The 24,787-nt window shown below is 32.8% G+C and overlaps 1 protein-coding gene across 14 annotated transcripts in view; it reads right to left on the reverse strand.

Annotated features, from left to right (window-relative positions):
* LOC121262318 (mesocentin-like) overlaps positions 1 to 24,787 on the reverse strand; it is a 227,672-nt gene that overhangs the window by 88,259 nt on the left and 114,626 nt on the right. Inside the window, exon 10 of one of the 14 annotated variants that reach the window (XM_041164750.1) lies at positions 17,743 to 17,829. The exons of the other annotated variants lie outside the window; for them this stretch is intronic. The gene's annotated coding sequence lies outside the window, so the exon portion shown is untranslated. Of the gene's footprint in view, positions 1 to 17,742; positions 17,830 to 24,787 lie in introns of those variants that run through there. 14 annotated transcript variants of the gene reach the window in all.

Genomic DNA, 24,787 nt, shown 5'->3' on the forward strand with positions numbered 1-24,787 from the left:
GTATTTCATCTACCTTTTCTTATCTTGAAAAAATAGGAGCACCTTGCATTCTTTATCAATAATATATTTCGGCTAACCTAGGCTTAGTTTAGGCTTGATCTCATAAACATGTGTATAGAGAGGATAATAGGGCAGCTCATAAACTTACTTAAAATATTTGAAGTGTTGATAATTTTAAAATGTGGTGAGAATGTATTTCAGACTTTCATTCTCAAACCTTGATAAATGTTTGTAATCGTTTTTATCTTAATGAAGATATTGGTTGTTACAAAAAAAAAATAAAAAATAATATCTTTCGGCTAACCTAGGCTTATTAGATTTAGGCTTAGATTTTATTTTTCAAACTTTTCAAATCATCTCGTCTCGTCTCATCTTAATGTTCAAATATGTACTATTTAAATACAAACAATTTTCAATTTCAAGTTTTTTAATTTTGAAAATTTTCATCTAATCATTACCTAATCATTTCAACTTTTTCAAACTTTTAAATAAAACACATAATTCAACTTTCTCAAATCTACAAAAAAAAAAATTGTTAAAAAAATATAATCTAACTCTCTTTTAACTTTATAATTATTTTATTCAATTTTTTTGCTCTCATTTCTCAAAACCTCAAAAAAATCCTAACTCAAATAATTTCACTATTATTCACAAATAACTCACTACTATTCACAAATTTCTCATCTCATCTATGTAATGTCCTTGTCTCACATGATTACCATGATGATGTTGTCTTGTCTTATGGGATTTCCATTATAGTGTAGACTTGTCTCATGGGGTTGCCACAATGTTTCAAAATAATAATGACTTGAACAATATTTTGACTGTACATTGATGTAACCTAACTAGACTTGGAAAACGTTGTTTTGGAGACATACTTCAAACTCGAGACATAATGTGACGTGAAATGGAATGACAGGTGACATGACATAACCTAACGTGACTTTTATGTGAGATGAATGACATGGCACAACATAAAACAGACAAACACTTCGTAACATGACATAACATGAAATATACAAACATTTCATAACATAACATAACATGACAAACATTTCATGACATGATATAACATGAAACAGACAAAGGTTTCGTGACTTGATATAATGTGAAATAGATAAATCTTTCGTGACATAATATAATGTGTAACAGATAAATATTATGTGATAGAATATAATGTGTAATAGACATACATGTAGTAACATGGCATACCATGTCATATATAATAACATAAGAACATAGAAAAATGTTCACTTACCAACACACATACACAATAATCTGACAGTGAGTTAGAAGCTAACTTATAATGATCGTTGCGTGATGGATAAAAATGTGTGAAATACGAGAAACTGTAAGTAGAGATTTCTAAACGTCATAAACTCATCACTAACAGTCTAGAAAGATAAAAATATTATCTTCGAGGAAAAAGACCATTTTACCCCTTAACTTGTGGAAAAGTGACCATTTTACCCATAACTTAAGGATTTCACCTCCTAACTCTAAAACTCACCAAAATTTACATTAAGAATGTAAATTTTATCCTAAAACCAAATATCAAATTTGAAAAAAAAAAATTAAAACACATCACAACTATGTGAGTCATGACAAGACCGAAACATACTTAGGCCAAATCCCTTGATTTTTGTTGCAATTCCATCAAATCTCATTTCTCATGTTTATGTTTAAAAATATAAAAGCCATTGGAGCATGCTTCCTTAATTAATTCTAGTTAGCATAAGATGATGATTATATTTTTGGAAAACTTATAGGGATTTGTTTGTTTTTTTTTTTTTTTTAACTTAAGAATCACACTTTGGGTTTAGCTAGAATTATTGGAAGATTTCTAGTATCTTATATTTAGAATAACTACCAAGAAGCCAATAGTGTCTTGGCATTATTAGTGGGCTAAGCATAAAGGGCTAAGTATGGTTGGATTTAGGGGTAAGCCTAAGAGTGTTTAATTAAGGGTCTCAATCAGTAAGAATGTTATAGGCTAGGAATAGGTGCCATAAGTCTAGACCCATTTGGATTTATAAAGATTTAAGCCCCTCTTGAAGAACCTTAGAAATTAGGCCTAAATGGAAGGCTTCAAACTTTTGGGCCTAACTTGGTGAGAGTGAGGCCTTTGACCTAACCATAGAAAAACACGTTATTTGAACCCAAACTTGGCAGGCTTTTGAGGGCTTAGATGAGCTCTCAAATTTGGACATATGATCCACTCAATAACCCACACCATACTTTGGTTTCCCACATACACCATACTTTGGTTTCCCTCAAGCCCAAGATGTGCAAAACACCCCAAGGGTTCCCACCTAACCATAGTTAAGCTTCTAACTTGAGTTAAGACGCACTAATCATTTCACACATGATTAGTAACCTTTAAACTATGTTTTTAGCTTAATTTTTCTTTAATTTGTTTCCCACATTTTTTTAATTTGAAATTTTTTGTTTCTATTAATGATTTTCATTTATCTTAGACTAATTTAGAAGTTTAAACTTGACCCAATACATGTCAATAGAAGCAAAGCCATGTAAATGCCCAAATCATCACCAATCGGCACCTAGGTGTACCTTCATGTGCATTGCACCAAATCAGCCTCTAACCCATGCCTTCTCCACCATTTTCTCAAGGAAAATTTAAATATTCACACCTCATGTCATCTCTTAAGATTCAGTTTTAGCAATGGATGAAATGGCATCAAGAAACCAAGCTTAAAACCCAACCAATTCCTCAAGAAACTTAGTTGAAACCAAACTGAGTGACCTTGGGATTTTTTTGAATTTTCTGCTCTTTGTTGAACCACTCCACACGCCACCACCCTCTTCCCTCCAATCCCTTAGAAGTCCCTCATATAATCATAAGATTTTGACCAAATTTCCCCTAAACAATTGCCAAGACTGATTGGCCATGGCACAATGAACCACTCGGCACCCACTTCACTTCATTTCCTTCCATGAGCTGCACACACATCATCACTTGGCAGCCGATCCCTCCACCTTCCACCACCTGAAAAGGCCATCAAGAAGTGTCATCATACCTACATAGCACATCCATGGACAAAAGAAAAGAAGATGAGGCAAGCAAGTGATGAAAGCTAGACAGTTTTTGAAGACCCTACCGACGACAATGTAGCATGACCTCACTTGTATTTTTGCACTTTTGTTTTCAAATTTATGCACTATGGAAGCTCCTGCACCCACATAACACAAGGTAGGACCTAAAATACAGAAATGATGAAGTGTTTGAACACTATTCACCTGCACAAGTGATGACACAAGCTGAAACTTGCATCACCACACTCCACTGCCCACATCAACTAATCTCAAGCCCCTTCTTCATCCAAAGCAAATGTCATTGTGACGCCACCAATCCCCACTTGGGATGAAATGGAGATTTAGAGTGTCGGTACATGCAACATAAGGTTACATACTCTCGTTCATGACAATTAATATGCAATGCATCATAGTATGCAATAATCGTAGTAGAAATAAAAGATTAAGGTGAAAAATATGCCAGAATAACTAAAACATCTCAACTTCATTAGATAATCATCATGTTCAAAATACTAAAGTGGCATAGACTTATATACAAAGTCATATCATTCTTTTCATGCGATCTAAAGCATAAAGGACTTGGGTTATGAACATTAAAATTAAGTCCAACTTTCTCTCCAGATCCAGCTTCTCCTCAATCATGCGAATCCAGTGCTCTATTAATCTCATCTTGGTCGATCCCTGACGTAACTTCTATCATTCCGAGTGGAATGATAGTAGTCCCATAAAAAGGGTCAGATTTACTCGAAATCTCAATAAGTTATACAACTAACTGACATAAAGATAAATCAATCATAAAAAATGATAAATATGCAATGCATGAGATTCAGAAAATCAGTATGCATGTAACCCATCCAGATTCCTCAACATCTCTTAAAAATATGAAGACACGAGTTTTTACTTAGTAAGTAATTTCATCATCATTTTTGAAAAGATACAACTTCTTTATAAAAATTTCATCGTAAACTTTCATCATCATAGACTTACATTATTATCTTAATTAATAACATAACGTGTGATAATGCCACAGTTTCCTATATGCACAGTGAGTATCTGTCGATAACCATAGTATAACTTACGTTGAAACTACATTGTCAATAGACTCGTTTTCAATGCATTGGAGAATAACATAAAATCATAAAAATTATAACGTGTACACCCACCAGCGTTAGGTGTCATAACATGTTGACTTTGCTCTAGCATTCTTTAAAAAGAAATCATTCGAAGCCTGTTGATTATTCTTCGTCAACTTGGGGGTTACCACTCCATTATTAAATACTTCAGAGTGGACAGAGGAATGCTATGCTTTAAAAAAATTATTTTTCATGACATGTGCAAATATAGTAAATTTCATGCAAAAAAATGACTTTTATAAATGTAAAATGTAAAAATGGTGAAAATGTCATATGTTATGTAAGTATGCACTCAATGTGTCATATAACATGATAAATTATGCTCAAAATGATAATTGAAGAATAAGTGAAGCATTTATCAATAATTCATAAAAAATTTATCAAGGTGTAAGTTAGAGGCCAACTTACAAACTTTCGGAAAAATTTGAAATTAGCGTCTTAACTATGTAAATCATGTGTATACTAAGTTAGGGTTAATACTCTTATGGATAGGTTCAAAATCAAAGGCTTCAAAAATTAGGTACTTACAAAAATACCCCTAGACTTTAAAAAATTGTCATTTAGGCCATAACTTTTCACTAATTGCAAACGAACTCCAAATTTAAGCAAATTTTATGAACTTCATATTTTTGGCATTCTAAAACAATCTATGCCCTTATATTTTAAAAATTTAAAATGAAACTTTTCCAATTAGTCCCAACCCATAGCTTGCATCCTAGTTGATGTCTATGTGTATTTTCAACTATTGATCCCTATGAACGCATGCGTATGACATTTTCTTTAATCATTAATGATCACTAACAACTTTAGAGAAATTATGAAGTTTAATCCTTGAGTAATCAAGTTCATCCCAACACTTAATCAAAGCTAAGAAATCCGTAATCATTGATATGCTTAAAACCGATTCATGCTTGATAATCAAAACAACATAGATTTAAAACCTATCATGACATGCTTCTAATAAAAAATTTAACCTTCCATAATCATGTTAGGATAATGATAGATCATATAAAATCATGCTTAGGACATGCCATAGCTAAATTTACAATTAAAAACTTTCAATCATTCGAACCTTCCTTTAATTGACCCAGTTTTGCATTAAGCATCATAACCTTCTCAAAACTCAACTAAATTTTGTACCAACACTTGGAAACAAAACTTGAAATGCTAGGTAAGATCAAAATGAAGAAAAATTACAAATTTCGTGGTCTTCCAAACTCTCTAGACTGCCTTACACAAGAACACTCAAGAACTCACCAAAACTCACTCGGTTTGCACTCTTTTGATCTCTAAGAGGGGGAAATGCTCTCAAGGCTCAAGATGATGCTTGGATCTATGGTGTGGGTGAAATGAGAAGAGGAGGGAAGTATTTATAGGTGGTCAAGGGGTGAGGGATGTTAACTTGTGTGCTTGGTGATTGGGTGAAGTGGGAGGTGCTCAAATCTGAAAAATTTTCAGATTTGCTTGCATGAGCTAAGATCACTTGTGCAGAATGAAATAGTGCCCTAAACTATCATCATTTCCTGTCCATAGTAGCTGCAAGGGTCCTATAGATGACTCCAGGTCATGAGACATCATTTGGATGGAAGAAGATCCCTCAAACCACCCTTGAAAACAGGTGGATGAAGGTGTTTTTGTGGTGGCAGAAAATCAGTTCGGTTTTGGATGTTTTTGGGCAGCAAAAATGAGTCAAAATCTTTCATATTGGTCATGGGACTTCTTGGTGATTGGGTGTAGAAGGAGGTGGCATGGGGTGGTGGTGCAAACCATGGTAGGAGGCTGGTTCAAATTCAATCCAAATTGTTCCTACACAAACTAGACCAAGGTGCACCCAGTTTGGTTCTTTGAGTTGGTTGATGCAATCAATTAATGAGAGAAGACTATACATTTCAAAATATCTAAATATCATATAGTAGACAAGCGGCAATAGAAGAATGAGAAGATGATTGCAACTTCCTAAGAAACGATTGTCCTTTCATATCATATATAATTATGTCTAAATATCATATATACTAATACTATACACTAATACTATATATATAATGGAAAAATAATTCACAGTATAATTAAATTCATGTATGCATTTATACATACATTTATAACAAGACATATAATCATTTTTATAATCTTTTCGTAGACCATTTTATAAAGTTAGAATATTACTAACAACATTAACATATATATTTTTTCACTATTTTGCTAAAAATATAAAAATTAATTCCCACTAATTGATATTAGATTTTAAGAATATTTTATGTTCTTAATAAGTTGTCTAAAATAACATTACATCAAACACATCAAGCGATTTAGCATAAATATGTGATATTATTATTATATTCATAAAACCTAGTATTGCTATTTTTATTAATTATGCCGTTTTTGCCATTAGCAAACCCTAATTCTCAGTTAACTGTCTAATATTAATAATACTAATATATTAGTATATAGTATTACTATATAGTATAGTAATTATATAGAAATAGTATTACTATATGCTATTAGTATATAATATATAATATTAAACTAATACTATACTAATATATTATATGGTAAAATCTTATAATATATAAAATTATCCTAATACTACTAGTACTTATCCTAATACTATTAGATATATACTAGTACTATACCCTAATACTATATATAATGAAAAAACAATTCACAGTATAAGTAAAGGATTGTATGCATTTATAACAAGGCATACAATCATTCTTATAATCTTTTCATAAACCATATTTTATTGAGCAGAAGTTAGAATATTACAAATAACATTAACATATATTAGTATTGCATATGGTCGGTTATATCGCCTCTTTTACATGCTTTCATGCATATGGCTGGTTATACCGCCTATTATTATTATTATTATTATTATTATTATTATTATTATTATTATTATCATCATCATCATCATCGTCATCATCATATAATATTATTAGTAGCTATTATTATCTAGGATTTACATCTTTAGTATCAGAATCACATGCGATTATTTTGTTATATTATTGTTATATCACATATTATTGTTATATGTTTTATTGGCCAAATGGCCAACTAAAAGGCTGGTGGGATCATTACTTTTCAAATGTCACATCTCCTTCTAAATATTACTCTCCCTGGCATCCACCTCTCATAATCCTGAAAATGAACATTTTTCTTCAACAGATTCACAAGAGATTGGAGATTATGCCCAAATATACACTTTGAGTAAAGAAGAATTTAAAATTAACAAAGAATATCTAAAACAAGATTATATGAAAGAAGAAAATAATCATAAAATGTTAGTATTTTTCTCAACTTTTCAAAAATAAAAAGAGATTATATTCAAGATAAATATTATGAGTATCTAGAATATATATATATATAACTATTATATTAATACTATTATATTCATAAATACTATGTACTAAATAACATCCTAACTTAATGTTTGAATGTACATTATTTACATACGAACGTTAAAAAAATGCGAAAATTTTCCCAACAATTTCCTCAGATCTGTGATGATCTTTCCACATTCGAATGTCTCAATTTAACGTGCGAACGTGAATCAAGATATATGAGAGGAAATCGATTTACGTTCGAACGTTACATTATAATACGTTCGAACACGAGAAGAAAAATGCAGAAAATTTCTTGCTCAATTTCAGCACCTTTGTGATGATCTGAAACGTTCGGATGTTAAAAGTTTTTGTTAAACTGTTAGTCGATGAAATTTACTGAGAATTTATAAACATTCAAATGTCAAATTTTCGTATGTTCGAACATGAATATAAAAGTACGAGAAATTTTCCGCTTGATTTTCGGCTCTATCATAGGAATATACGTTCGAACGTGTATATTTAACGTCTGAATGTCATCTGTAGAAAATTTAGCTGAAATTTTTTTTTGTTTGAACGTCATCTGAAAATTGGGCAGGATATTTTAACATTCGAACGTACAACTTAAACATTCGAATGTTACATCTAATGATTTAGTTTTTGCATGAATACATGCACGAGAGGAAGCAGACTCATTTTTGCTGCTTCTCCCGTGTGCGAAAATAACCGAGAGAGAGACGGTGAGAGAGGGTCATGGGTTAGAGTCAGAGAGGATTAGAGTGAGAGATAGTTGAGTTAGAGAGGGTTAATATTTTGAAACTCTAGCTCCATTGATTTTGGTAAGGAAAAACTCTTTTTCTTTTGTATTTTTTTGAATTTTATGATATTTGCCTTATGTTTTTTCTATATCTATGTTTCTAATAAGTTAGTATTGTATTTTTTTTAAGAATTGGTTGTTTTGACAAGTTGAAAGCTTTTGATTTGTAAGAGGATATTGTGAGTGCTAGGTATATTTCTAAACTTTAGCAATATGTTTATACATTTTGTTATGATTTTATCCTTACTCTTGAAATATTGTGATTATTGTTTGTAAATTTTGTGAATAGTTTGTGAGTTTATGATGTTCATTGATGAATTAATATGTTTAGAAATATTGTTGTAGGAATATTGTGAATATGTTGTGATTATTGTTTGTAGATTTTTATTAAATATGTTTATATGGTTAGAAATATATACCATATAAACATATTGTATTTAGTTTGTGAATTTATGTGAATTTATTGATATAATATTTTTTTGGTGTTTTTTAAATTTTTATTTTAACAAGAAAATTATAAGTTTAGGAACTTAATTTAGGTTAAGATTAAAAACATTTAATATACATTTAATATGAGAATTAATATTTAATATTTAATAAGTATATATAATATATTCATACTAATTTAGTTAGAATATGACTTAATTTAAAAAAGAAAAAGAAAAAAAGGTATATAACTTAACTCTATAAAGTATAATATACATATAATAACTATAATTAATAATTACTTATTAGATATTCTTACCATTGTGAGGTTCTAAACCATTATATTATTAAATATATATATATATAAATAAATAAAGTAAAATACTCTTCAAGAAAAAAATCTTAAACCTACCAAATAAGTAGAGAGTTGGAATAAGTAAATATACTTATTTAAAATAAACTAGAGAGTAAATAAATAAGGATCAAATAAATGCTTATTTAAAAATTATATATTTATTGTCTATATAAATAAATAACTCACTCAATTAAGTATAACAATTAAAATTATAATTTAGGAATGATAATAATTAAAATTATATAATAACCTTTAAAATTATATAATAACAATTATATAAGAATAATTAAAATTACATCGGTATCAATTAACAATGTCCTAAGATATATAATAACAATTAAAATTATAATTTAAGAATAATAATAGTAAATGATTGACTAAATTTTAGTCTAATTGCTTGACTGTCGTAGTCTCTCCAACCTTGAGAGTTGTCAAGACCGGAGAGTTTGTGACAATTATGTAATTAGACTAAAATTTAAATATTTCTTCAAGATTATTCTCTCTCGTTATCTACTCATGATAGGAAACTTGTGAACATATTCTTCCATCTCTCTCTAGTTTAATAATATAACACTACTAATAACAATATTTTGTTTGATATTGTTAATTCAAACAACATGAGGATATTGTTTGTAGTATTTTTTTTTTATAGATATTGTATAACATTACATAAATAACCTTAGATCCGTTTGGAAATTAGTATATATTTATGTGTTCATTAATTCTTGAATTGTCCAGCGTGGACAGTTTGAGATTATATTATCTATATTGCACATTTTTGTTACTCCTACTCTCCACGTTTAATATGATGTTTCGGTATCTTCTTATACTGTGCTTTAGGTATATTGTTTGTATGGTCACAATCTCTCTATGTGAACATGTATATTTGAAGAACTATAGGGAGGTGCTGTCGAAATTTCTACTAACGTAGAAAGTAGTAGAGTGACAAGATTTGTGCAATATGGATAATATAATCTCGAATGGGATAGGACCAACTACCTTATCAAAAAAGCAATGAGAATTGGAGCATGGCATGCATGTAAATTTTCTATATACGTGTTATTAATAGATATATGTTTTTAGAAATGGGCAAAAGTTGGATGCGTCTGGACGACAGACTTGGAAATGATTACGTACCCTATGTGCGTGGAGTAAGAACCTTCATTGATTTTGCACGGGCCATTACTGATAGTCGTGGTTACATTAAGTGTTCATGTCGAGAGTGTAAAAATTTGTGTGCGATAGGGTTGGATGAAATTGAAAGTCATATATTTGTGAACGGTATAGATCTGAGGTATATCCGATGGGTAATGCATGGTGAGCCGTATGAATAGTCAACAGATGTATTGGTCGATCATCTAAATTATTTGCGGCACATGAATCACGATTATGAGCAAGATGAGATGGAGGAGATATTGGGTGACATTGGAGCTAGGATGTTTATGGATGAGGTTGACGACAATGCCTCAAGTGGCCGAGGGACTGATTGTGAAAATTTCGTTGCAATGTGGGAAGATGCAAAGCGCGAGCTTTATCCAAGCTGTACTAAAACATTCCAAAACGTCATTTATTGTGCAGTTGTTTCACATTAAGTCATTGTGTGGGATGTTGATGAAAGCAATAAACATGATATTGAACTTATTTAAGTGAGGTGCTTCCCGAAGGGTCAGCATTGCCGAAAAACTTTTATGAAGCGAAACAGTTGAGAAATGGATTAGGATTTGAATACAAGTCCATACATGCATGCAAGTATGATTGTGTTTTGTTCTGGAAGGAGAACGAGGAGAAACAAGTATGTCCTGTATGCGGAGAGTTGAGGATGAAGGGTAAGAAAAACGTGTCGGTTAAGGTATTGCGGTTTTTTCTCTTGAGACCTAGGTTGCAAAGACTATATATATGTAAGAAAACAACTCATGATATGAGGTGGCATGAGGAGAAAAGAGTTAATGATGATGCATATATGAGGCACCCAGCTGACTCATTTGAGTGTCAATCTTTCGATAATCAATACCTAGAGTTTGGGATAAAAGTTCGAAACATGCACCTGGGATTCACAACCGATGGATTTAACTCTTTTGGGAATATGAGTACAAGTTATAGCGCTTGACCTGTAGTGTTGATTCCGTACAATCTTCTACCATGGAGGTGCATGAAGGCACCCAACTTTTTGTTAACTTTACTTATTCCCGGCCCGAGATCACTTGGAAATGACATTGACGTATTCATGTAGCCGTTGATTGAAGAACTGAAAGAGTTATGGGAAACAGGCGTTAGAACTTATGATGCATCCACGTCGACATCTTTTCAGATGCATGTTGTGGTAATATGGACGATAAATGACTTTCCGACATATGAAAATCTTTCCGGTTGGAGTATGAAAGGGAAGTTAACGTGTCCAATGTGTAATAAAGAAACTGCTAGTGAGTGGTTAAAATATTTTCAGAAGTTGTATTTCATGGGTTATCGGCGTTATCTACCAGCAAATCATGCATGGAGAAGAGAACGTGCTAAGTTTGATGAGAGAGTAGAAGACAAAATTGCACCAAATGAGTTTTCTGGAGAAGAGATAGTGGAACAACTGGTACACGTTAAAGCGAACAATTTTGGCAAAAGTCGGGGAAAGAACAAGAGAAAACGAGGCGCAACAGAATTGAATTGGACAAAGCGTAGTATTTTTTTGACTTGCCGTATTGGTCGTCCTGCATGTTGCGACATAGTTTGGATGTAATGCACATAGAGAAGAATATATGTGATAATATATTGATTACATTGATGAGCATTAAGAAACAGACCAAGAACATGATCAAGATAAGGAAAGATCTTGAGAGAATGAAAATTAATCATAATCTACATTTGCGGGTGGAAGGCAATAGGGTGGTCATGCCTCATGCATGTATTACGATGACGAGGGAGAAAAGGATGGTCTTATGCAAATGGTTGCAAGGTGTGAAGTTGCTAGATGGTTATGCTCCAAATATTGATAGATGTGTGAGCTCTGATGACTAGAAAATCAGTGGATTGAAAAGTCATGACTGTCACGTATTTTTGCAGAAGTTTTTACCTGTGGGAATTCGTGGGAAGCTGACATCTAATGTACGTGTCGCCATATCCGAACTTTGTATGTTTTTTAAGGATTTGAGCGCTCGGGTAGTAAATCGAGATATATTGCAAAAACTAGAACAATACATTGCTACTATACAATGTAAATTTGAGCAGATCTTTCCACCATCATTTTTTGATGTCATGGTCCATTTAGCAATACGTTTACCTCAATAGTGATTGTTGGGTGGACTGGTCCAGTTCTGTTGAATGTATCGAGTTGAAAGATATTTGGTTCGAAAGAAGCACACTATTGGGAATAAAGCTAGAATTGAGAGTTCAATAGCAGTGGCCAATATACACAATGAATGGTTAGTATTTTGTTGTCTATATCTTCGTGGTGTTGAGACATGATTTAATCGTCAAGAGCAAAATGTTGATCTTGCTACTCTGCCTTCTTGTGAGCTATTAGTGTTTTTCCAGAATATACGATCCTTGGGTGCACAAACAGGTTACGATTTAATTGATTGAGAGTTGGGTAAAGTTCGGTGGTATGTGCTAAATAATTGTCGGAAGATTGATGACTATCTCAGGTGTGTCATTGCATGTTTTGAATAATTCTAGTTTAAAAAATGTTTAACTATAACTGTTGTGCTCAAAATATACTTCTTTTGCACTTATATACAGTGAGCACATGGACAAACTTAGGACCGAAGGCGTAGAGAATATAGAGGCAAGACACGAGGAAGAATTTTCCGGACAGTTTGAAGAATGTGTATTAACTAAAATTATATATATGTTACATTTTGAAACTTTTAACTCTAGGTAACTTTTAATAAATATATACTATTTCAATTGTTAGATTTTGGAACAACGTGCTCGTGATCTAGGATCAATTTCTTCTGAATTGTATGCATTGGCCCGTGGTCTCTCAAATAAAGCACTTCGATACACTGCATGCACGGTTCGAGGTTATAGATTTCTTACTCTGGATTGTGAACGTAATAGAAAGACTCAAATCTCTGGTGTGTTGGTCAATGGGAGTTATGGAATAGATGATAGTGACTATTATGCTGTCATACGTGATATTATCGGATTGAAATATCTGGGTGAGTCTGTAACATATGTCTTTAAATGTGATTGGTGGGATCTAGGTGGTGGTTGGGTTTTGATATATAGGGATAATTATTTTACGAGTGTCAATATTGTATCTAAATGGTACGAAGATGATCCATTCGTATTGGCTTGTCAAGCTACCCAAGTCTATTACTTGATTGATCCAATGAAAAGAGTTGATGAAGATAGTGGAGAGATAACATAGCGAGTCGTACAAAAATTTGTCTATCGAAATATATATAAAGCAAGAACAAGTGCAGATTACGAGAATAGTGGAGATGAAAAAGACATTCTGATTGTAAAGGCATACCAGGAAGATGGAGAGGGTATTAACTTGTTTGTTGACCTCAATGCACTCAAGTTGCTCTTCTTGTGTAGAGATGACGTCCCATCCGTCCGTATTAAATGATCATTCAATTCAAGGAAGTGATGAGGAAGAAGAAGAAGAAGAAGAGTCAAAAGAAGAAAATGAAGCAGAATCCGAGGAGGAAGTAGATAAGAAGGACGAAGAAGACAAAGAAGAGATTGATGATGATGAAGAAGATGTTATTAAGGGAGATTCTGAAACAAGCATGGAAATACATCTGAAGATGAAGAATAAAAGTACTAAATATTTTATTCATATAGGTGACTATAAAATATTATACTTTTCTTAATTTCTTCTAATTAATTTTCTTTGATATAATTAATCATTTTCAAGGATGCCGCCAAAACAATAACGAATAAATATGCCTCCACCAAGTCCAAATTCCGAATCCATTGAGGACTCCTCACCTTAGGAATCCGCTCCTGAAGATCAAGTTAACATGTAAGAGAACAACAGCCAGGACACCTACTAGTAGGGAAATATTATCATTTATAATTAATTATATAATTAAATACATTTATCTCAATAACTATATAACTATAATTATATTATTATCATATAGTTGATGCATCTGCACGTCGCAGTTGTGGCTAAACCCGTGGCATCTCTCTTAAGAAAAATAGAAGGCACGGAAAACTCAAGATCACCATTCCTGATAATTCTACTGGAGGAGTGGATAATAGCGCAGCAGCACTTTCCTCCTATATTGGTATAGTAGTTCGAGCTTATTCTCCATTTTATATGCGCTCATGACAAGATGTTCCGAATGAAATTAAGGAGCACATTCGAAGCCGTGTGTTGATAAGTTTACTTTGAGAATACATTTTTTTCACCTAGACTAGTATATCATATTTTTTACTTGATTCACTTATTAGGATGAATTCGACCTCAACTTTGGCTATAACGAGAATTTGAGAACTGTCAATGAGTGATAGCTACACTATTCCAACGTCACAAGGGACAATGTCATGACCACTTCAAGAAGTTTGAGACATTGGAATAGGCTGCATAGTCCCCTTTCCAGCAGATGAAGTTAAATGATTGGAGAAAGTGTTATGATCTTTACGCATCTCTAGATTATCAGGTATTTTACATTTATATCCTTTAATATTTACATTCATATTTGTTCTATATCTTATATGTTTATATATTACAATCAACATTCTTAATTAATTTTGTAGCACTTGAGTTCTATAAATGCACTAAATAGATCCACTCTGACTGTCCACTATCGTGCCGATTCAAGGTCATTCCACCGTCTTACTAAAAAAATGGTAATTAAAAAATTCTAAAATTCATTTATTTTTCTGATATTATTTTATTAAAGTACTAACATTATCTTTTTAAAATTGCTAATGTCACTTTGTTAGAAACATGATGATTCTAAAAACTTTTCCCCCATTCATGTCTATGATGTTGCTCACACTAATGAGCGTAATGAGTGGATGGATCCTGCCGCTGTAGATAATTATGTATGCAGTGTTAATTTTGTTAAATAAATTATGTAACATGTGAATAATTTATTTTTTTTATTTCTATTTCTTTTAATACGTTACTTATTACAAGAAAAAATAATGGAGATGTAGTCAGCTTTTGGGGAATACTCTCCTAGTAACATAGATATATTCACGCAAGTGCTCGAGCTTCATTCTAGTATGGCAAGAGGTTTGAGACGATCTTTGAAGTATAGATGTTCATCTTCCTCAATCTCAACGACTTCACAAATTAATAATCTTATCAAAGATTTAGAAGTTGCACGGCACGAGAATGAGTATATGAGGTCGAGACATTAAGAGTTAAGAGTCTCTCTTAGAGTGATAGTCTCATTTAAAAACGAGTTTGTAGGACCAACAGAAAGACCAAGAGGAAAAAATACACAGTGAAGTCCAAGAGCAAGTGCAGCAGGAGATGATGGTGCAAATAGAGCATGTTATGACGTTGCAACAAAATCGCGGTGGGCGAGGAAAGAAGAAGAAATAAATTTTATCAATTTTATCAAGGTATATATAACTAATTTTAATATCTAATTTTGAAATTTTATGAGACATTGTTAGTTGTTAATTAATGGCGTGTAATATGATACAATTTGTATGTTTTTTAATTTTATGAAATTAATATTTATGATCTGTACATTCGAATGTAATTAAAAAAAGTTCGAACATTGGTTCACATTCGAACCAATGTTCGAATGTGAATACACGAAATTATATAATAACATTCGAACGTAGGCCTCGACGTTCGAACGTACTCACCCTTAAACGAACAAAATGTTCGAATGATTAAATGATTAATATTCTAACGCACCTCTAAATGTACAACTTGCGTTCAAACGCTTCTTTGTTAACATTTGAAATAAATGATTAAATGATTAATATTCTAACAAACCTCTAAACGTACAACTTGCGTTCAAACGCTTCTTTGTTAACATTTGAAATAAATGATTAAATGATTAATATTCTAACAAACCTCTAAACGTACAACTTGCGTTCAAACGCTTCTTTGTTAACATTTGAAATAACGTCTGAACGTTAAACCCGTTACGTTTAAACATTGGTCTATTAATGTTTGAACAAAAATTTGAACATTTATTGTAATAACGTTTGGGCGCATAAACGTCTGAACGTAAATATGATACGTTCAAACTATAATTAACGAACGTCAACTTCTGTCATTCGAGCGCCAATCGGTCGGGTTGCCGTTCGAACGTTTAATTGAACGTTCGAACGTTACTTTCTATTACAGATCTCAACCGTCACAAAAAAATACAACATTCAAACGTTACACCAAATAGAACACCTCCAACCGTCACTAAAAATATTTTTAATTACAATTCAACAGTAAACTATCACCAATTTTTTTCTGTGACGCATGACGGTCGTGGTGACAGTTTCAAACCATCACCAAATATCTTTAGTGACGTTTTGGTAATTTTTTGTGACAATTTCCTGACAAATTGTGTTGTGGTGACAAGTGAATCCTAGAAAAAAATTAAATGTTATATCATATTATAATACTATAATTTATATTCTATCATATTAAAATACTACAATTTTTTTATATCTTTTTACATATTTAAGATATTTTCATTATCTATATGTGTAAAGACTTATTTTATTAATTTTCTTATGATTTTCAATTATATATCGCATTAATACATAAAATTATAAGTACAAATAGCATCTTTTCTTTAATTTTTCTTTTTATCCTTTTACATATCTAAGATATTTTCATTATGCTGAGACTTATTTTATTAATTTTCTTATAATCTTCAGTATATATAGCTGACATAACGCATATAATTATAAAATTATAAGTACATAATTTTACTTCGATTATACTGTTTACTTGAATACTATTTAAAAATATAATAGTACTATAATATTTGTTTTATATAAACTATATTAAATAATATCATGCATGATTATCATTAAGATGAACATATACATATATATAAGAAAAACATACGTACATATATATAATTTCAGAAAATCATGACATGACAGAGTACTCGATCCCATCTACGTTCTAAGGATTATATATCCCCCAGAAAAACAGATCGGATCAGATCGATCAGGAATATTGGCTTGCTTTCGATTGCCCTCCATATTTTCACTGTTCTACGGTGGATCAACTTATTGGGAGGATCTACCTTACCCCATGTATGTGCATATCATTTCAAACTTCAAATACAAATTAGGATTATGACATAAATTAATTAATTAGGGTATTATCATAGAATAACTCATGTAAATTAGGATTGCCCGATAGTATATTGCTTATATATGCACGACATAACATATTAACCAAAAACCAAAAGCTAAGTACAACACACAGTACCCCAACATATGCATGCACGTACGAATGCATCTCATTAAAGACGTGCTATAGCCTGTAATTAAGCAAACCTCCAACGAACAGGATCTGTACATTAATTATGATACAGTCCTAAGTTACAAAGGAGCATTTCACACACACCTATGCACCTTCTCTTTGATCTTTTCCATCACACCCTTCTTCTCTGCAGGCTGATGATGCTGCGCCTGTTCCCCAGCACCGTAACCGCTAGCCGTCGTAGTAGGAGTCGTTGTAGTTGTAGATGATGTATCATTTCGATGGTCCTTGCTTCCAACTCCAGGTATGTTCTCCATTACCTTCTCCTTCAGCCCCTTGTTCCTTCTCCCGCCTTGCCCATCGTACTCGGTCTGTATTAAATTAAATTAATTCACAGAAAAACATAGATATATGGTAAAACAAAAGGTGAAAACAATATATAAGGTTCTATAAGATAGGAAAGAAAAATATGTTTATCATGTAGTACTGAGAGGAGTACTTACGGAGAGGTCATGACGCTGCGGCTGCTGCTGCTGCCCACCTTGGAGAGTAGTGCTGTTGTGGCGAATTGGGTTGCCATACTTGTCCGTAGGAATCACGTTGCCGTATTCGTCTTTGCGGATAACGTTGCCGTATGCATCTGTAGTCGCAGATGATGTATCATTTCGATGGTCATTGTTTCCAACTCCAGGTATGTTCTCCGTTATCTTCTCCTTTTGCCCCTTGTTCCTTCTCCCGCCTTCCCCATCGTACTCGGTCTGTATTACATTAAATTAATTCACAAAAAAACATAGATATATTGTAAAACAAAAGGCGAAAACAATACATATGGTTTTAGAAGATAGGAAAGAAAAGTACGTTTATCATGTAGAGTACTGAGAGGAGTACTTACGGAAAGGTCATGACGCTGCTGCTGCTGCCCACCTTGGAGAGTAGTGCCGCTGTGACGGATTGGGTTGCCATACTCGTCCGTAGGAATCACGTTGTCGTATTCGTCTTTGCGGATGACGTTGCCGTATGCATCTGTACTGCTATGGGCTGCTCCGTATTTGTTTTGGAAATGTGCCATTTTCAAGGCTAACAAGCGGCAACAAAATCACAAGCAAAGGCTGAGAATTTTAACGAAATAGTGTATAAAGGTAAGCTAGCTAGCTAGCTGCGAATGTTCTTTGGATATCTCTGGACTAACTTATATATATCAGTAGAACTGATTATGTATATGAGCATGCATGACGACAGAATTGTTAAACGTGCCACGTTATTACTCAGGGCCATGTGGAAGTGATAGAAGCTGAAAAATATCAGGTCGGTTTGAGATGAAGTTTCCTCGCCGACAATGAGTACACGCGGCGATGAGTAATAACGTGGTACATTTAGCAATTTGTAACGCGGCACGTGTAACAATTCTGTCGTCATGCATGTTCGTATACATAATCAGGTCTACCGATATTATATAAGTTAGATTTCCTCTTGAATGTCCGGTTGCCGACACTTATGGGATGCTGCTTCTTGAATGTTCCCAACTACTGGTTTACAAATTACTGGGCAGGGTTAGTTTATTGCCGTAGGACCTCGTACTTTGAAGACTGGCTCGAAGTATTTCATCTACCTTTTCTTATCTTGAAAAAATAGGAGCACCTTGCATTCTTTTATCAATAATCATCTTTCGGCTAACCTAGGCTTAGATTTAGGCTTGATCTCATAAACATGTGTATAGAGAGGGCAATAGGCCGCAGCTCATGAACTTGCTCGAAATGCTTGAAGAGTAGATGATTTTGAAATGTGATGGAATTGTATTTCAAACTTTCATTCTCAAATCTTGATAAATGTCTAATCATTTTTATCTCAATAGATATTGGTTGTTATAAAAAAATAAAAAATAATATCTTTCGGCTAACCTAGGCTTAGATTTAGGCTTAGATTTTGTTTCTCAAACCTTTCAAATCATCTCATCTCGTCTTATCTTAACGTTCAAATATATACTATTTAAACACAAATATTTTTCGATTTCAAGTTTTTTAATTTTGAAATTTTTCATCTAATCATTACCTAATCATTTCAACTTTTCCAAACTTTTAAACAAAACACATGATTCAATTTTCTCAAATCTCAAAACAAAAACAAAAAATGTGAAAAAAATATAATCTAACTCTCTTTTAACTTTATAATTATTTTATTCAATTTTTTCCCTCTAATTTCTTAAAACCTCAAAAAAGTCTTAACTCAAATAATTTCATTATTATCACAAATAACTCACTACTATTCACAAATTTCTCATCTCATCTGTGTAATCAAATGAAGCCTTAATATTTCTCAAGAGCTATTAATTTTTAGAACTCATTCTATGTATTTATAATTCTTTCGCTTTAAACTATTAATTGTTTTGAGAAAATAAAAATTCTTTTATTTTATTATGAAATAAAATACACTCGGTGGGTCCATTAGATATGAAAATATTAATTTATTTTATCTTTATATTTAATAAACATGTAGATGATGACGTATATTTTATATTAAATTTATTATTGTGAACAAAATATTATCATTGTGATGCCCCAAGATTCTCTTTGGAATTTGACAGACTCTGAAGCGTCGAGACATACAATACAAAATTACGTGCCCCGTTCATAACAATTAAAGATGCAATGCACCTAGTATGCATCTAAACATTATGCAATATTCGTAGTAGATAATTTTTTTTCTTTGAGCAATACATAAAGTTATCATAATGCTATATCCCAAAACATTAAAACATATTTCATGAACTGAACATAATTGACATTTAGGTTACATCATAAGTCTAAAAAGTTTGCAACCATAAGAGTACTAGAGACAGAGTTCCCCTTGTACATGTAAAACTAAGGTAACTACTAGGCTAATCCATTGAGTAGCTCATACAACTCGGTCAATGACGTCATAATACAATTGATAAAACGGAGCATCGAAGCGATGAACTTCGCATCGTGCCATCGTTGTGCATGTCTAGTCAATCACCCTCATTCGGTCATCTACCGCATCTCTTGGTCTTGCAGGGGAAAATGGTAGTTGGAACTACAACGGTGAAATTTGAGTATAAATCTCAGCAAGTTAACAAAGAACTAAACTGACAGTTTAGAGATGCATGCATGACAGTAAAAGCACAAATGCATAACATGATCATAAATGAGCTTGACATGTCTTGATAAATAACATGGCATGTGCTGATATGACTTGAACTGAAATGAAATGAACTTGGACATGGGACGAACTGAACATGAACTAGAACTGGAACTTGAGACTGAACATGAACTTGAAATGAAACTGTACACGAACTTGAACTGAATGTGAAATAAACATGATGTGAAACTAATCTTGAAATTGAACATGAAACTTGACATGAACTTGAACGTGAAATAAAATCATGAACTGGACTATATCTTGTCTCATGGAGTTACCATGATATCCTTGTCTCATGGGATTACCATGATGATGTTGTCTTGTCTTATAGGATTTCCATTATAGTGTAGACTGGTCTCATGGGGTTGCCACGATATTTCAAAATAATAATGACTTGAACAATAATTTGATTGTACATGGACGTAACCTGACTAGACTTGGAAAACACTGTTTTGGAGACATAATTCGAACTCGAGACATAAAGTGACGTGAAATGGAATGACAGATGACATGACAAAATGTAACGTGACTTTTACGTGAGATGAATGACATGTCACAACATAAAACAGACAAACACTTCGTAACATGACATAACATGAAACATACAAACGTTTCATAACATAACATAACATGACAAACATTTCATGACATGATATAACATAAAACAGACAAAGGTTTCATGACATGACATAATGTGAAATAGATAAATCTTCGTGGCAGAATATAATGTGTAATAGATAAATATTATGTGATAGAATATTATGCGTAATAGACATACATGTAGTGACATGGCATACCATGACATATATAATAACGTAAGAACATAGACAAATGTTCACTTACCAACACATATACACAATAATCTGACAGTAAGTTAGAAGTTAATTTACAATGATCATTGCATGATGATAAAAATGTGTGAAATACGAGAAACTGTAAGTAGAAATTTCTAAACGTTATAAACTCATCACTAACAGTCTATAAAGATAAAAATATTATCTTAGAGAAAAATGACCATTTTACCCCTCCACTTGTAGAAAAATGACCATTTTATCCCTAACTTAAGGATTTCACCTCCTAACTCCAAAATTCACCAAAATTTACATTCTTCATGTAAATTTTATCCTAAAACCAAATATCTAATTTGAAAAAAAAATTAAAACACATCACAACTAGGTGAGTCATGACAAGACCGAAACATACTTAGGCCAAATCCCTTGATTTTTGTTGCAATTCCATCAAATCTCATTTCTCATGTTTATGTTTAAAAATATAAAAGCCATTGGAGCATGCTTCCTTAATTAATTCTAGTTAGTGTAAGATGATGATTATATTTTTAGAAAACTTACAGTTTTTTTTTTTTTTTTTTTTACTTAAGAGTCACACTTTGGGTTTAGCTAGAATTATTGGAAGATTTCTAGTATCTTATATTTAGAATAACTACCAAGACGCCAATAGTGGCTTGGCATTATTAGTGGGCTAAGCATAAAGGGCTAAATATGGTTGGATTTAGGGGTAAGCCCAAGAGTGTTTAATTAAGGGTCTCAATCACTAAGAATGTGATAGGCTAGGAATAAGTGCCATAAGTCTAGACCCATTTTGATTTATAAGGATTTAGGCCCCTCTTGAAAAACCTTATAAATTAGGCCTAAATGGTAGGCTTCAAACTTTTGGGCCTAATTTGGTGAGAGTGAATGCCTTTAACCCAACCATAGAAAGACACATTATTTGAACCCAAACTTGGTAGGCCTTTGAGGCCTTAGATGAGCTCTCAAATTTGGACATATGATCCATTCAATAACCCACACCAAACTTTGGTTTCCCACATACACCATACTTTGGTTTCCCTCAAGCCCAAGATGTGCAAAACGCCCCTAGGGTTCCCACCTAACCATGGTTAAGCTTCTAACTTGAGTTAAGACGCACTAATCATTTCACACATGATTAGTAACCTCTAAACCATGTTTTTAGCTTAATTTTTCTTTAATTTGTTTACCACATTTTTTTAATTTGAAATTTTTTGTTTCTATTAATGATTTTCATTTATCTTAGACTAATTTAGAAGTTTAAACTTGACCCAATACATGTCAATAGAACCAAGGCCATGTAAATGCTCAAATCATCACCAATCGGCACCTAGGTGTACCTTCATATGCATGCACCAAATCAGCCTCAAACCCACGCCTTCTCCACCATCTGCTCAAGGAAAATTTAAATATTCACACCTCATGTCATCCCTTAAGATTCAGTTTTAGTAATGGATGAAATGGCATCAAGAAACCAAGCTTAAAACCCAGCCAATTCCTCAAGAAACTTAGTTGAAACCAAACCGAGTGACCTTGGGTTTTTCTTGAATGTTCTGCTCTTTCTTGAACCACTCCACACGCCACCACCCTCTTCCCTCCAATCCCTTAGAAGTCCCTCATATAATCCTAAGATTTTGACCAACTTTCCCCCAAACAATTGCCAAGACTGATTGGCAATGGCACAATGAACCACTCGGCACCCACTTCACTTCATTTCCTTCCATGAGTTGCACACACATCATGACTTGGCAGTCAATTCCTCCACCATCCACCACCTGAAAAGGCCATCAAGAAGTGTTATCACACCTACACAGCACAGACATGGACAAAGGACAAGAAGATGAGGCAAGCAAGTAATGAAAGTTAGACAGCTTTTGAAGACCCTACTTGACGACAATGTAGCATGACCTCACTTGTATTTTTGCACTTTTGTTTTTAAATTTATGCACTATGGTAGCTCCTGCACCCACATAGCACAAGGTAGCACCTGAAATACAGAAACGATGAAGTGTTTGAACACTATTCACCTGCACAAGTGATGAGACAAGCTGAAACTTGCATCACCACACTCCACTGCCCACATCAACCAATCTCAAGCCCCTTCTTCATCCAAAGCAAATGTCCCTGTGACGCCTCCAATCCCCGCTTGGAATAGAACGAGGATTTAGAGCGTCGGTACATGCAACATAAGGTTACATACTCCCGTTCATGATAGTTAATATGCAATGCATCCTAGTATGCAATTAGCAGTATGCAATAATCGCAGCGGAAATAAAAGGTTAAGGTGAAAAATATGCCAGGATAACTAAAACATCTCAACTTCTTTAGATAATCATCATTTTCAGAATACTAAAGTGGCATAGATTTATATACAAAATCATATCATTCTCTTCATGTGATCTAAAGCATAAAGGACTTGAGTTATGAATATCAAAATTAAGTCCAACTTCCTCTCCAGATCTGGTTCCTCCTCAATCATGCAAATCCAGTGCTCCATTAATCTCATCTTGGTCAATCCCTGACGCAACTTCTCTCATTCAGAGTGGAATGATAGTGGTCCCATAAAAGGGTGAGATTTACTCGAAATCTCAGTAAATTAAACAACTAACTAACACAAAGATAAATCAATCATGAAAAATGATAAATATGCAATGCATGAGATTCAGAAAATCAGTATGCATGTCACCCATCCAGATTCCTCAACATCTCTTAAAAATATGGAGACACGGGTTTTTACTCAGTAAGTAATTTCGTCATCATTTTTTAAAAGACATAACTTCTTTATAAAAATTGCATCATAAATTTTCATCAACATAGACTTACATTATTATCTTAATTAATAACATAACATTTGGTAATGTCACAGTTCCCTTTATGCACTATGAGTACCTGCCGATGACCGTAGTATAACTTACGTTGAAACTACATTGTCTATAGACTCGTTTTCAATACGTTGGTAAATAACATAAAATTATAAAAATTATAATGTGTACACTCACCAGCATTAGGTGTCATAACATGTTGACTTTGCTCTGGCGTTCTTTAAAAAGAATTTATTCGAAACCTGTTTACTGTTCTTCGTCAACCCGGAGGTTACCACTCCATTATTAAACACTTCAAAGTGGACAGAGGACTTCCACCTGGATAATTCCCCATCCTGACCTTTGGGGTCATGACAAAATGATTTTCATGCTATGTTTTAAAAAAATTATTTTTCATGGCATATACAAATGAAGTAAATTTCATGAAAAAAAAATGACTTTTATAAATGTAATATGCAAAAAGGGTGAAAATGTTATATGTAATGTAAGTATGCACTCAATGTGTCATATAACATGATAAATTGTGAACAAAATGATAATTGAAG

Source organism: Juglans microcarpa x Juglans regia, chromosome 4S (assembly GCF_004785595.1).
Source record: "Juglans microcarpa x Juglans regia isolate MS1-56 chromosome 4S, Jm3101_v1.0, whole genome shotgun sequence".
Taxonomy (NCBI): Eukaryota; Viridiplantae; Streptophyta; class Magnoliopsida; order Fagales; family Juglandaceae; genus Juglans; species Juglans microcarpa x Juglans regia.